The sequence below is a fragment of the Megalobrama amblycephala genome, linkage group LG7 (assembly GCF_018812025.1).
Source record: "Megalobrama amblycephala isolate DHTTF-2021 linkage group LG7, ASM1881202v1, whole genome shotgun sequence".
In the NCBI taxonomy this organism is placed as follows: Eukaryota; Metazoa; Chordata; class Actinopteri; order Cypriniformes; family Xenocyprididae; genus Megalobrama; species Megalobrama amblycephala.
In genome coordinates this window covers 8,821,277-8,836,793 of record NC_063050.1, presented here as the reverse complement: position 1 = coordinate 8,836,793, position 15,517 = coordinate 8,821,277, and the positions used below count along the sequence as shown (strand labels likewise).

The window sequence follows — 15,517 nt, the reverse complement described above, 5'->3', positions numbered from 1 at the left end:
CTATTAAACAGTGTATTTAGATCAGGGGTTCTCTCCAAGTTTTGCTCCAAATCTAATCAAACACAAGCTAATCGAGGTCTACAGCTCTACTAGAAAGAAATAGGAGGTGAATTTGATGAAGGTTGGAGCTAAACTCTTCAGGAGAGTGGATTTCGAGGGTCAGAGTTATATCTTAATATACTGTGTATATCAGCTCAGACCCCTTCATGTTTTTAAATTGTCCACTGTATGCTAAAATACTTTCAATTTTCATTCCAATCTATACTCCACAGGCATGTGCACACATAGACAAAAAAGGGGCTTGAGCCCCTGCCCTTTTTCTTCCTCGAGAGAAAGTGCCCTTTTTTCTGGGGTGTTTTTTTTTTTAAATAAATGAATATATATTCCTGTTTGCGCACAGCTTCCCTGTCAAACAAATATATTTACTGAATAAAACTAATAAAAAAAATACTATATCAGGTCGACTTTGTCGAGTTCAGATGCCCTCACTCCGCGACGCGCCATTCATGCTCGCCCGCACGCGCACGCTCCCCGCCCCACCTCACCTCGAGTTTGCTTCTAGCTGAAAACTTGTAACAATTATTCCCGCGAAAATGCAACTGCTGTCTGGCGATGAGAAGCGAAAGAGAAAAAAGCCCTAGATGGATCCATTTCCTGTATTTCTTTCAGGTAAGCTAACCTATGTTCACAAACCTGAACGTTTTGGCTATTTAAGGGTTATTTATATATTTAACGCTGCATTAATAGTTTGACCACAATCAACACATCTGCCTGCATTGATACTAATGAAATGTATATTATAATATAATTTCAATTATTTTATTGTGCTATGCATTGCGTTTTGAACCATGGTAAAGATATCGGTTGGGCTGTCAATATCAGAAGAGAAGCATCCATGAACCACATTATTAGACAGTTCCCTTTCGTGGGAACTATTGACACTACGTCGAATGACGTGATGGGAGCCCTCTGCATTTTGTGTTCGTGAAGCACCTCTGTATCCAACCAATGAGGAAACGTGACGTCAGAGGCGGGTGACGTCACGGACCAGGAAACTATAAAGCATACCCAGAACAAAGAACGCTAGCTTCTGTTGTCTTCAGCAAGCGCTCTCTGTATCTTGTGTGTCTTATTTGGTGTTGTTTGTCTTATCACATATAAATAATCACGATCTCTTCGTCTGAGGACAAGAGTATCTCACACCAATCCATATATTTATATATAAAAAAGACACGTATTATGGCGAGAAACAGCAGTGAAGTGGGAGTGAGTATGCCCAGGCAGCTCTCGAGGGAGCCGTCTGTGTGCACTGTAAAAACTCACTCTCAGGACACTGTGCTCCAGTGTTCCCCGCGGATCGGGTCCCGCTTCTGCTGAGGCAGGGCGGGGGCTTCATTCGTGGGGTTCACAAATGGATCTGACAGAGGGGTTAGAGACGGGCGCTGCCCTTTCTCTGCCTTCACCTGCCAGGTTCAGTGCCGTCTCCCAGGTGGAAGCACGCTCTGCGGTTTCTTCCCCTGGGTTGAGGCACCAATATTCACAAGTCCAGCTCTGAGGAGGTGGATATTGTGATATCGATCTGAGGATCGCCACCTCACAGTCACACACATATCGTGTTTCAAAATCACACGTTTATGACAAATCAATCGTGAACAGCAGTTTGATTTTTCCCCTGTGCTACACTACAAAGCGAGTGGGGATACACACGATTTATGTGTCGTTTGCTGGGAGTGGAGCATACACGTCAGCTCAAAAAAAAAAAAACAACTGACAGTGACAGTGTTAATTCATAAAAATGTCCCGAAGAAAGTATGCACTCGCGAGAGTTTTGTAGCTCCACTCCTGTTGGCTTTATTCTCGAGGGAATAAAAGTCTAAGCTCGGATCTCGCGCTTGCCGAGGCAGCGCGTGGATTGAGTTTTCATTAAAGAATATCGCTCAGATCTCGCGCTTGCCGAGGCAGCGCATGGATTGGGTTTTCATTAAAGAATATATGGCTCGGATCTTGCGTTGCCGAGGCAGCGCGTAGATTAAGTCTGCAAGAATGAATATACGACTTGGGTCTTGCGTTTGCCGAGGCTGCGCATGTATCACGTGTCCGTAATTATGCATGTGGATGTATATGTATGTATATATTAAGGGATCTGAGCAGACGGGAGTTTCCCTTTCTCTCTTTCCCTAAAATACCTTGCGAATTATTACGAGCTATAATTCTTTTTTGTATTCTAAATATATTCAGTCTGTTCAAAAATATATATTTATATAAGAACTGGCTGCATTTAATTTGAGGATTAAATGAAATATTGAATACATTAAATTCTGAGGAATTTAAAAGAAAGTGTCGCCACCCTTGGTCCCCCGCAGAAAGCTTGGGGACAGGGACAGGCGACACAGCCGAAGTCTTTGTGGGGTAACACAGATCTGCGGACTGTAATTATCACCAAGAAGGCTTCGAAGAGGTCCTGATGCCAGTGGCGCGGGACATTGGAGGGCAGCCCCTTCCAGAGAGGGTTGGGTATTAAAATACTTGGTACCAATCCCTCTTTGGCGCCCTCAGGGGGCCGTTCTGCTAACCCTGCCACCCAATGTGCTTCAGGGCGCAGCGGTCTCCACCGATCCTCCGAGGAGGGCCGGTCATCACTTGATTCGGCTGTTCCTTGCCGGTTTGCCGCTTCAGGGCGCCGAGTCAAGTGTTCAAAAAACACCAGAGGCCAGTCTCGAGAGACTGGTTCCCTTTGTAAATAAGGCAGAATGGAAACTTCTCCCAAATATTTCAAAATGGGTGCTGCTCACAATAGAAAAGAGTTAAAAATTCGGGTCTCGCCCGCCCCAGTTTAATGGGGTCCTTCCCACAGTGGTGGCCCCCGAGCAGTCTCTGGTAATGGAACAGGAGGTTATGACGCTCTTGCAAAAAGGAGCTATAGAAGGGGTTCTCCTCCCAGCAAGCTGTCAGGGTTTTACAACCTATACTTAATTGTTCCAAAGAAGGGACAGATCAGGTCCGAGGACTGGTTTGTTGTGATAGACTTGAAAGATGCTTACTTTCATGTATCCATCCATCCTTCTCACAGGAAGTTCCTCAGGTTTGCTTTCGGGGACAAAGCTTACCAATACAGGGTTCTTCCTTTCAGCCTATCATTATCACCCCGCACGTTCATGAAGTGCGTGGATGCAGCGCTGGCTCCATTGAGACTCCAGGGCATCCGCGTGCTGAACTATATCGATGATTGGTTGATATTAGCTCAAACAGAACAGTTGGCAGTTCAACATCGAGATGTTGTTCTGTTGCACATGAAAAAGCTTGGGCTGAGGCTCAATGCCAAAAAGAGTGTGCTGGTTCCGAGTCAGATTGCAAACTATCTAGGAGTAATCTGGGATTCTACCACGATGCAGGCACGGCTGTCTCCTGCTCGTGTGAATTCCATTCTCGGAGCCGTGAATGGGGTGAAGTTAGGCCAGTCACTCACTGTAAAACAGTTTCAGAGACTGTTGGGTCTGATGGCAGCTGCGTCCCACGTGATTACTATTAGCCTTCTGCACATGAGACCCTTACAGTGGTGGCTCAGGACCAAGGGGTTTTCCCTGAGGGGAAATCCTTTTCGCATGATCAAAGTCACGCAGCGATGCCTTCGTGCTCTGGTCATGTGGAAAAAGCCTTGGTTCCTGTCCCAGGGACCCGTGCTGGGAACTCCTCGTCGTCGCGTAATGCTTACGACAGATGCTTCCCTCACGGCGTGGGGGGGCGATCATGAGTGGTCGCTCGGCTCAGGGTCTATGGGAGGACCATCAGCTCTCCTGGCACATAAATCGGCTGGAGATGATGGCGGTGTCTCTAGCACTGAAACACTTCCTCCCAGACCTGAGGGGCCACCACGTGTTGGTCCATACGGACAACACGACGGTGGTCTCTTATGACCAGTCACTCACTGTAAAACAGTTTCAGAGACTGTTGGGTCTTATGGCAGCTGCGTCCAACGTGATAACTTTTGGCCTTCTGCACATGAGACTCTTACAGTGGTGGCTCAGGACCAAGGGGTTTTCTCCGAGGAGAAATCCTTTTCGCAAGATCAAAGTCACGCGGCGATGCCTTCGTGCTCTGGTCATGTGGAAAAAGCCTTGGTTCCTGTCCCAGAACCCATGTTGGGGACTTCTCGTCGTCGCGTAATGCTTACGACGGATGCTTCCCTCACGGGCTGGGGGGCGATCATGAGTGGTCGCTCAGCTCTGGGTCTCTGGGAGGACCATCAGTTCCTGGCACTTAAATCAGCTGGAAATGATGGCGGTATTTCTTGCAGTAAAATACTTCCTCCCAGACCTGAGGGCATTAAAATGTGGGAGCAGACGCCCTGTCGAGGCAGGGGCCGAGGCCCGGGGAATGGAGTCTCCATACTGAGGTGTGGAGCTCACTTTGGAAAACTTTGGTCGAGCTGAAATCGACCTATTTGCTTCAGGGGAATCAACCCAGTGTCCACTGTGGTTCTCCCTATCTCATTCAGCACCACTGGGTCTGGATGCCATGGTACAGACGTGGCCGAGGCTGCATCTGTATGCATTTCCCCGTTCGCTCTGCCATCCGGGAGTTCTAGAGAAAGTACGCCAGGAAGGGGTCAGTCTAATATTGATAGCCCTGTACTGGCCAACCAAAATATGGTTCTCAGACCTAGTGTCACTTCTAGATGGCTCCCTGATGGAGCTTCCTCTCAGGCAGGACCTCCTGTCTCAAGCGGGCGGCATGATAATTTATCCACGCCCAGAACTATGGAGACTGTGGGCCTGGCCTCTGAGGGGTCCAGGCTCATAGATGCTGCTCTCCCAACTGAGGTTGTGGAGACCATACTCCACTCCAGAGCTCCCTCCACGAGGAAGTGTATGCGGCCATTTTGGCCATACTCCTCTGGGGGATTCCTCGGTAGGTCGAGACCCCCCTTTTTTATACGCTTCCTCCGTGGTACTCTGAGGCCTTCAGTACATACAAGGACCCCGGCCTGGGACTTGGCCGTGGTATTAGAAGGGTTAGCCGAGGCTCCCTTCGAACCACTAGAGGAAGTTTCAGAGAAATTCCTCACCCTTAAAGACCATATTTCTACTGGCTATTTCATCTCTTAAAAGAATAGGAGATCTTCAAGCACTTTCAGCTGCTTCTTTGTGTTTGGAATTCGTACCTGGAATGGTCAAAGCGTTCCTGCACACTAGACCAGGCTATATGCCTAAGGTCCCCACCAACGTCCCAGGTTCCATCGTACTTCAGGCCTTCCATCTTCCTCCATTTACAACTTCGGATCAGGAGAAACTCAATCTGCTCTGCCCAGTGAGGGCTTTAGATGCATATGTCCACAGAGCAGATCAATTGTTTGTGTGTTTTATGGGTCTCATTAGAAAGGAGGTCCAGCATCTAAGCAGAGAATAAGCAAGTGGGTGGTCGAGGCTATCTCACTTGCTTATGAGGGGGCCGGACAGCCATCTCCATTAGCTGTCCGTGTTCACTCGACTAGGGGTATGGCGGCCTCAAAGGCCTTAATGTCAGGAGTATCCATTAATGACATATGTGGTTCTGCTGGATGGTCATCCCAGCACACATTTATTGATTTTACAACCTGGACGTAGGCTCCTCTCCGGGGTCCTCAGTTCTGTCTACAAGATAACAGACAGGTACTTGGTGATACGGCGTAGTTGGGATAGCGTTCCCATCACGTCATTCGACGTAGCGTCGATAGTTCCCACGAAAGGGAACGTCTCGGGTTACAGATGTAACCCCTGTTCCCTGAGTAAGGGAACGAGACGCTACGTCACGTTGCCGTACCCCCGGCATACTTGTGAGCGTCTTGCTTCAGACATATTCCAGAAGCTAGCGTTCTTTGTTCTGGGTATGCTTTATAGTTTCCTGGTCCGTGACGTCACCCGCCTCTGACGTCACGTTTCCTCATTGGTTGGATACAGAGGTGCTTCACGAACACAAAATGCAGAGGGTTCCCATCACGTCATTCGACGTAGCGTCTCGTTCCCTTACTCAGGGAACAGGGGTTACATCTGTAACCCGAAACGTTTTCTAAGGATGCATGGTTTGTTAAAACTATTTAAAAATCATAATACAGCATTACATAATGCTATTCTTAAATCTACGCTTACACAGGGTAATACATCAATAAAAGTTTAAACCCTCTCTCTGTCTTTGCATGTTTTATGTCCACATATTCTTGTTCAAGAAATTACAGTGGCTGTAGCATTTCTATCACAAAGAAGTGGGCGAATATTATTATTTAACTAATAATATATTTTTAATCATGGTTGGCTTTGATCGTGGATTTGATCATGCTGTGCTGTCTATCAGCAGGCTTTTGGTGTCCTCTGCAGGCATTTGTTATATAATGTATTAACAGTTCAGGAAAAAAAAAATCTTGATGTGTTTAAATATGCAGATTAGCTTATTTTGGTTAATTTAGAAGAAATCTACAGATGCAAACAGACGGAGGGTACTACATCTAAATGTGTAGGGTTAGGGTTAAGTTTTATTTCCATTAGAGTAAAAGACATGGCAGAAAAAATGGACCATAAAGAAGTATTCCAATAACACCAAAAAATTAAAACGATTTATTGATTTGTGCAAAATAAACAAATTATTAGTGAAACTGTCTCTCTCCTTGATCGAGTCATTTATTCTAAATATATCTACCTTAAAATAGTTGCTGTTGACTTCTCTTGTGATAAACCTATAGTGAATACTAAAGAAGACCATGGTCTCTGTGTGAACTAATTATTTTGTAGAAATCTGTGGAGTATAAAACAATTGCGTGAGTGTAAGGGAAGTCAAAGTTGTCTTAATATATTTAAGGGTTCATTATTTTTTAAATAAATAATTATGAGAAGTGCCCTTTTTTCCACTTGAGCCCCTTCCCCCCAAAATGTCTGTGCACGTCCCTGACTCTCCATACCCCACAATTACAACACAAACAGCAGCTTTGTACATTGTTCAGAACAGAATCATTTACACCATTAAAAAAATACAGTTAATTTAATAGTAAGCTATTTGATGATAATTAATCACAAGAACGATTAGTAAATGATCCACTTACCTTTTTTGCCAGCATTAAAATGACCAGGTTGAAACAGCTCTGGTTCCCTTTCGAAAGGGAACTTCTACTCTGCGCTGACTGCGCTAGGGGAACGCCCTGCGTGACCCGTGCTCGAAATGCCAAAAATCACCACACTCCAATCCTATTGGCCGGCGACAGCCTATCACGTCAAACGGCGCGAACCATGACGTATAAAGGGAGCCCCTGGGGAAACAGCCGACATCCTTTTGTCTTTTCGCGACTGCTTTTGCTCGTGCCTTTTTCACTCTGCCAAAAGAAAATTTGTCTGCTAAATCGTTCAGGAAGTGTGCTGATCCTTGTCCCAGGTTTTCTGACACCGGAGGACACACACGACTTGTGCGTTTTCTGTCTGGGCGAGGAGCACGCACGATCAGTACTCGAGGGTGCTGCCTGTGCTAACTGTGAGCGTTTTCCTATGAAAATGCTCCGTTCTTGTTTGGCCCTCTTCTCGAGGGGAGAAGTGCCACCACCGCTGCCTGGTGGTTCCGGCCCCGCTCGTGCTGAGGCTCAGCGGCGATTGAAATCATGGGGCTCGCAGGTGGAACTCGCTGAAGGATTTGAGAGGGGTGTCTGTCTTTCTCAAGCCGAAGCGACTGACGAGGACGCGCTTCTGGCGGATGACGACGATGTTTATCTTTAACATCCTCGGACCCAGGAGCGAGTGCTCTCTTGGTCCAAAGCCCCGGAGAGCAGAAGATGGCCGAGGTGGGGGAAGCGGGCGAGCCCGCGGCTCCCGCTCGGCCTCCCTGCGCGGCGTTTTTCGGAGTTGCTGGAGGTTATGGAACGCGCCTCGAGCAGACTGCAGCTGCCCTGGGAGCGCGTGAGGAGGGAACCCGCTCGCAGCAGGTTAGACGATCGTTTTCTCTCTACCCATGGCCCGCCAACTCCGGTCAGGGCCCTGCCATCCAAAGCGTTGAAGGTGACGTCACGTTTGAATGGCAGGGCTTACGCCGCTGCAGGTCAGGCTGGTGCGGCGTTGCACACTATGACGGTGCTTCTGGCGTACCAGCCTGATCTGCTTACGGATCTTGATCAGGGAGGCGAAGACGCGCTAGATCTTGCATCCCGCTCAGATCCAGCTCTGGGCCCAGACAGCCGGGAGATCCCGGGCCGTCTCGAGCCGAGGCTCAGAGGCGGGCTCAGAGGGAAAGTGTCGCCGCTCGTGCGCCTCCTCCTCCTCGGAGTAAGTCGCAGAGACGGCGAGACGCTAGAAGGAAGAAGCAACACCTGAGGGAGGTGATCGAGGAGCGGCGCCAGCAGCGCCGGTAATCGATCCCCTCTCTCGCGAGGGCTTTTTCTCGCCCTCGCTCTTCCTTCGCCTCCCGGTAGCGTTTGTGACATCTATATGCTGCGGGCTTTACAGTCGGGCTGATGTTGCGGGCCTATGATGAATATATTCCTAATGGCCTGCCGTCTGGCTTGATAGTGAAAGTGCTTTTAGGCTTATGGGACTTTGGATTTTCCCCATCTGTGTGATGAATCGGGGAGGAATCTGCGTTCTACGAGCCGCAGAAGGTAAGCCAGGTCCATTTTTCATTCTCAATATAGACCTTGCTTTTCCTGTATAGCTTCCCGTGCATATAGTTGTCATCTGTTCATGTTTTTAAGGGGTTATTTGGGCAAATAACTGTATGTTAGGCTGACTGTTACAGGCAGGCTCTTTATGGCCGCTTTGTTGTTTAGCGTTGGTATAGCTTCTCGGCTGATACTGTGTATAGCTAGAACTAGCTTTCGCTATCGTCAGTTATGTGTTGGCCGGTTTTTCGGCCACCTAATGCTGTCGCTCGCGCTGCTTTCTCCATGTGTTTGGGAATTTGTAGCCCGAGTGTAGCTTGGTCTACATGCAGTCCTTAGCTAGCGGCTAGGCTAGAACTAGGTTAGGTGTGTGTTTGTTTACATCCCCCTATTATGACTATCCCCCTGCGGTTGTATAGTTCCTAGTTCTGGCCTCCTTCTGAGGAAGTTGCTGGCCGTTTTTCTGCCCATATTTCCCCTTCATATGTTTATGCAGGCGTGTTATGTGAGCGTGCTTGTGCTGCCACAGGTTACACCTGTTTTTTATGATAGCAGGCTTTATCCGGCCTCTATATATGAATACGGTGTTGTTGTTGTACTCCCCGGTTAGGGTTTGTGTTTCACTGAGTGCATCACCTGTTGGATCGCACACTCAGGATGAGTGTAGGGAATTTTGTTTACCCGACCTCTCCCGGTCGTTTGCACCACAGCATCTGGGGTTCATTGCTGTTTGATTGTTGGCTATTTGTTTTTAGCCTCTCTGTATGCAGCTTGTTTGGATACAGCGCTGTTGGTCTATGATGCTGGTTACGCTCACGCTGTTTAGCATGATTAACATTGCCTGCTGGAATGTGTATGCCTAGGCTCAGGTTGTGTAGCTAGTTCCCTTAAATTTGTCATTTTAGGCTATACTGGCCCTTCCTTGTAGCTAGGGCCCTGTCATGACCACGGGCTAGTGCCACATGGTTCTTAAAATAGCAGGCCTCTCCAGGCCTCTTTTATAGCTTCCTGTTGGCCCAGCTACGCTGGTCATGTACGGGCATCATTCCATGATGAGTCATACGTCACTCTGTTGTTGCCAGGTGTTTATGGAAGTTGTTGGCACCCGTTGGGGCCTCCTTTCATGTTTTATTTAGCATGTTGGCACTGCTTGTATGGGTTTCTGTATGTCTCATACCCCTTGGGTGTTGTATTAACACACTAGCTATCGCCGCGCATTTTTAAGGTTACAGGCCGTTTCAGGCCTTCCTTTGCTAGCATGTCGGAGTTTAGCTTGGTACTCCTCTCGCTGAGAGTAAAAGATGTTTTTACTGAGTATTTTGTGCGTTTATTCCCTTTAGCTCTAGTCGAGCTAAAATATTTTCCCTGTCTAAATTACCGGGTTCTATTTTTGCTCCTAGAACTTTAGTGGCTGATGTCGCGTAGGCCGTAAAGGCCTCCTGTGGAGCGTGCTGACCTTCGACAGCAAAAGGGATGGTTTTGCCGGCTGGCCGGGTCTCGGGTTGACTATGACCTTCTGTGTAGTCGGTCTGTTTAGCCTGAACCCTGATAACACTGCCACGAGCTGATGCCACGTGCCTGCTGGGATTATAGGCCCACGGGGCCTTTCCTTAGCGCATGATGGCGTATGTTGTACTCCTCTTGCTTAAAGAGTAGAAAGGTACTTCACAGAGTGCACTGCTTGTTGGTTTGTGTTGGACTGGCTGTCTTGTGGGCACTTGCAGCTATGACCTCCTGTGTAGTCGGTCTGTTTAGCCTGAACCCTGATAACACTGCCACGAGCTGATGCCACGTGCCTGCTGGGATTATAGGCCCACGGGGCCTTTCCTTAGCGCATGATGGCGTATGTTGTACTCCTCTTGCTTAAAGAGTAGAAAGGTACTTCACCGAGTGCACTGCTCGTTGGTTTGTGTTGGACGGGCTGTCTCGTGGGCACTTGCAGCTGTTATGTCTTGGTGTTTGCTCCACCTTGTTATGCAATAGGGTGTGGCCCTACAGGCCATCCTGGGCTACCGCCGTCTGCATTCAGTCCTCTGGTGAACTCTGGTTATGTTGCAGGCCCTTTTTCCCGGCCTCCATGACTATGTGCCCGCTTTACGGTCTGTCTGTTAGGTTGAGCTTTGTACTTCCCTTCGGGGTTAACTGCGTAATTGTGCTTAGCTCCCTAAGCTGGTTTGGTTGTAGACTTCTATGAAGTCACCCGTTAGACCGGCCCCCAGGCTGGTTTGTGCTCCCCTGAGTCAGGGGTCTTTAGCGCACAGCCTCCTCAGCACCTTGTTAACGGCTGAGTAGATCCTTGGATGAGTGGTTGTACTCCCCTCATACGAGGGTCCATAGCGTTTAGCTGAGTTCCGCTCTCCAGGATGCCCGTCTCTGCGTGTGGGTTTGAGTTGCTTACTGCCTTTTGCAGTCGCTCTTTCCTGCTCTCCTCTTTGGAGTTTGCGCTTGGAGATTCTGTATATCAGACAAGGTTGGCTTGGCCAGATTTAGCTTCGCTGGATCTGGCTAGGCCTCCTTGGTGGCAGCGGGACGGATTTTCCCCCCGAGTGACTGGCCGAGGTTCCTTTGGTTCCTTGGCCACATTCCCTTAAAGGGACCACCCCCTCTCGGGGTGTTGGTTCCAGATGCTCGAGCAGCCTTGGTAGGCTTTTTTCGGATGGCCTCTTTTAGGCTCAGCTTGGGCTGTTGGCTGTAGGGAATGCTGTCACTGACAGCCTTGGAGTTCTGTCCCCGGTTTTTCCCTGGAACTGCCGGATGTGTGTCCAGACATTTGGACTGGCATTCTCCTCTAGCATGGTGGCGTGGGTATATCGTTCCCCTAGCGCAGTCAGCGCAGAGTAGAAGTTCCCTTTCGAAAGGGAACGTCTCAGGTTACGTATGTAACCATGGTTCCCTGAGAACAGGGAACGAGACTCTGCGCTTTCATGCCATGCTGCGGGATGCCTGCTACAGTCGCTCAAAGACAAAAAGATGTCGGCTGTTTCCCCAGGCGCTCCCTTTATACGTCACGGTTCGCGCCGTTTGACGTGATAGGCTGTCGCCGGCCAATAGGATTGGAGTGTGGTGATTTTTGGCATTTCGAGCACGGGTCACGGAGGGCGATCCCCTAGCGCAGTCAGCGCAGAGTCTCGTTCCCTGTTCTCAGGGAACCATGGTTACATACGTAACCTGAGACGGTTTCTCACACTCTGAAACACATGTGGTTAACACCTCTGTGATCATCTTCATGACACTTCAACTAGTGTTGGTTTAGTTTATCAAGTCAAAAGAGTAACATCATGAGGAACACATCAGACTAAACACATGAAATAAGAGTAAAAACTCTACACTGTTTCACAGAGATGCTCTCAGAAATGCTCATGTTATAATGTTTTCAAACTTATCTGCATCTTCATAAGGAACCAAGAAAATAATTGCTTGATTGTGCATTTGATAAACTTTGACTAGCAATTTGTCAATAATAATAACTTGTTGATTAAGTACTAGAATATTACAGATGCTTCATCTGAGTGTCTAAACATCAATCTTATGAGATCTTCTAAGCTTATTTCTCTAATAGTGGCCGTGTGTCACTTCATAGTGTCTGATTCTCTGTCATCCATATATTTGTATTTAACTTGTCCAACTTCAAACTAGCAGCATCTTTCAGTGTGACCCTTGTGAGAGATGGGCTGTTTCCAAAATCCCCTCTATATATATATATATATATATATATATATATATATATATATTTTTTTTTTTTTTTTTTTTTTTTTTTTTTCCTTTAGGTGCTCAGAAGAAGCAATAAAACCTAGGCCTGTTAAAATACTCATACTTGCAGTCTTTGCGCTTGACCACTTGTCTATGACGTATTTCCTGTATTTGGCTCAAGTGTTCAAGTAGGTGTGAAGACTGCTAGTGTGTGTAGAGCTTTTGATAACCTGATGTACAAATGCAAGAGTTTACACGATTATATTTTGATTACAATATCTAATTTAACTTAGTTTGGAATATTTTCCTCAACATTTTGGGGAACGTGAGTTTCTGAACATGATGCATGATGGGATACACAAAGCATATTTGAGTATTTGTAAAAGGGCACTGCCTTTTTTAGACCTGGGGCAGTCTTGCTCACTTCCTGTCACATGCAAACGCTCTCAAATAGCCATGACCTCAAGAGTGGGTATTTGGACAGGCCCACTGTAGTCCACTCGAAAGAGTGAATAAGGATGATTGAGCACCATTTTCTGCACCAGTCACCATTCCATTGTACACTCATTATTGCAATGTATTATGGGATTGAATGAGTGCTCTCTATGCCACTACAAATGTCTGTACCCTAAAATAGTGCACTATAAGTGTGAAGTTGCTTCCTCTGACTGAGGAATGATTTCAGAACACATCCATGGACAGACGAGACATCATAGATGATGCTGAAGAACTGTGAATATCTCAAGGAGGTAACATAAATATCTTAACAATGTCTATATAATACCTACAAGCTATCTGTTAGCATTCACATTCATCTCAAATGACATTTGTTTGGCTGACTGACGCACACAGACCCGAAGTACCAGCTCTTTAAGCTCACATGCAGCAGATGTAGATGAGGAAACATTTGGGATGAACTTTAATGGGATGAGTAATATATCTGAAGTTCTTCCTGTAGAGGGCGCTAGTGCTGGCATGCATTATTCATTTATTATGATAAGACTAGTGATGTGAGAGTTCATTTATGAAATGACTTTGCACACTGCACACAGAGGACATCTGCTGGCCAAATAAAGTCAAAGCTGACAAGCAAAGGAAAGACAGGTTGAATATTCTAATACGATATCCTTTACAATTTTCATAATATGTTTAACTTAAAGTGATGTTTTTATATGCACTATGTACACTAGTGCACAGTGTATTTTTTTAAAAACCAAGCAAATTTATTTCACAAAAATTGTTGACATCAATTGTTATTTGTACTTTACTTTTATTTCATGACTTTCTAACTGACAACATAGTCTCAGCCTCAGACGTTGGCTGAACGTTTGATGCATTTTGCACACTTAACCGGTGTTGTGATGAATTTCGACTCTCTGCCAAATTATTATCCTCCTCATTGAAGTCACTACCTGACTGCCTGATTCTAACTCCACTCCTAAACCCACCTGCATCATAGTTCCTCTCCCATCTTTAGACATACTCATTGGTTGTCATCCATAAACTCTTCAATAATCATGTTTTGTACTTCCCCACAATGTGAGCATTAAAATCTCTGCATACTATAATTTTGCCATTTCCCACCTCATAGGGGAGAGTGGGGTGATTTGTGCCAGGGGGGAAGTAGTTCCACCCATTGTTTCTGGAAAACCATAGAAGAAATTGGTCATGTGACCACATAATTTTGAAAAGCCATCCATTTTACTCATCCTCCAAAGAAGAGAGACACATGGCATGAGAGGAAAGCACATTTTAGCTAAAAAAAACTTTTTTCCCTTTCAAAGTAAAATTTCTATGATCAAGGTTTTTTGATTGTAGTGTCTGAACAATTATATATAAGTTTGAAAACATTTCACACATGTTTTAGTGCTTTAGCAGGCTACACAATGAGTCTATACAGTTAGCATGATGTTAGCTCTTAACTGCTGGATCATGCTAGTTTTTTAAAACTTGTGGGTCCGGGGTGATTTGTGCCAGAGGGCCTGGGTTAAGTTGTGCCAGTGGCACAACTCACCCCCATGTATGATTATTTTCAACATATTATTAATTTGTAATTGTACATTGTACTCTTACATTTTAGCAGTTAAACTATGTGACATTCTTGATTTTAGACCAAAACCCATCATGCCATGCACTTATAAAACGCACTTTCTGAAGATGAAAAGCATGAAATGGTCCAATGTTGTGCAAAAGGCATGAAAACAACTAATATTGTGTGAAAACTGAATGGAGATTATCGAATTATCATAAGATTTGTGAGTGATTTAGAGCACAGCAGAACTCGCTTGTCAACATGTCAAAAAAAATTCATTGTATTAAAAGGGCAGCTATAAAAAAAAGCCAGTGTTGAGCAGCAAACAGGTATTTTCATCTTCAGAAAGATCTTTCTTCCTCCCCATTTTGCATGAGAACTGTGACTTGCTTAATAATATGGAACAACCTCTAAGATGGGTTTCCATAGACAGTCAACAGGCATCTATTGCTAAAGCCTTTTTGCCTGAAATGATTCACAAATCCCCCCCCGAACCCCCCACCCCCCCACCCCCCCCCACACACACACACACTCTCCTTCCCCCTGCCTCAAGTCACTGAAAGTTTATATTCTATGTATAATGTAACTTGTATATATATTGTTTTTCCCTTTCATGTTTAGTATGATTTTAAATGTCTCAGTGCGATTGGTAAAATGGTCTCAATTTCACAGCAGTCACTGGTATTATGAAGAAGATTGAAAACTAAGGAAAATTCTGTCCTATCTTTGGGTGGTGCCTTCTGTGAAAACCCACTCCTCTTCCCCCAAAACAGGTGTTGGTGTAATAAAAATGTACAATCCTTTTGTTCTGGTCCTGGTATAAAAGGTAAAGTGCAAAGCAGTCAGGGGGGATCTTCTGTAACCAGAACCCCCATGCAGATATGAGTGAATGTCTGAAGACATTCACACATCACTGTGTGTATATGCATTTCTTCAAGTAATTGATGTTATGCATTTATTATTTCTGAATTGGCTTCTAATTGTAAAACTATGAAATTGACATTTTTACTTGACAAATAAAATGTTATATTTGATTTACTCTGGATTCTTCTGAAATCATTATGACCGGTAGATTATTGGAGTCCATATTTCCGCAAATCTGCATCAGGATATGTCAAACTAAAGGCTCAATGAAAGGAGCATGTTGCACATCATGGGACCTTTTGATTTTTGTTTATAAACTGGCTTAG

At 45.8% G+C, this 15,517-nt stretch overlaps 2 protein-coding genes across 2 annotated transcripts in view; both read left to right on the top strand.

Moving 5' to 3' along the window:
• The window catches only part of LOC125271224 (B-cell receptor CD22-like), a 1,156,500-nt gene that overhangs the window by 279,188 nt on the left and 861,795 nt on the right, over positions 1–15,517 (top strand). The gene's annotated exons all lie outside the window — the stretch shown is intronic.
• LOC125271198 (hemicentin-1-like) overlaps positions 1–15,517 on the top strand; it is a 987,774-nt gene that overhangs the window by 130,159 nt on the left and 842,098 nt on the right. The gene's annotated exons all lie outside the window — the stretch shown is intronic.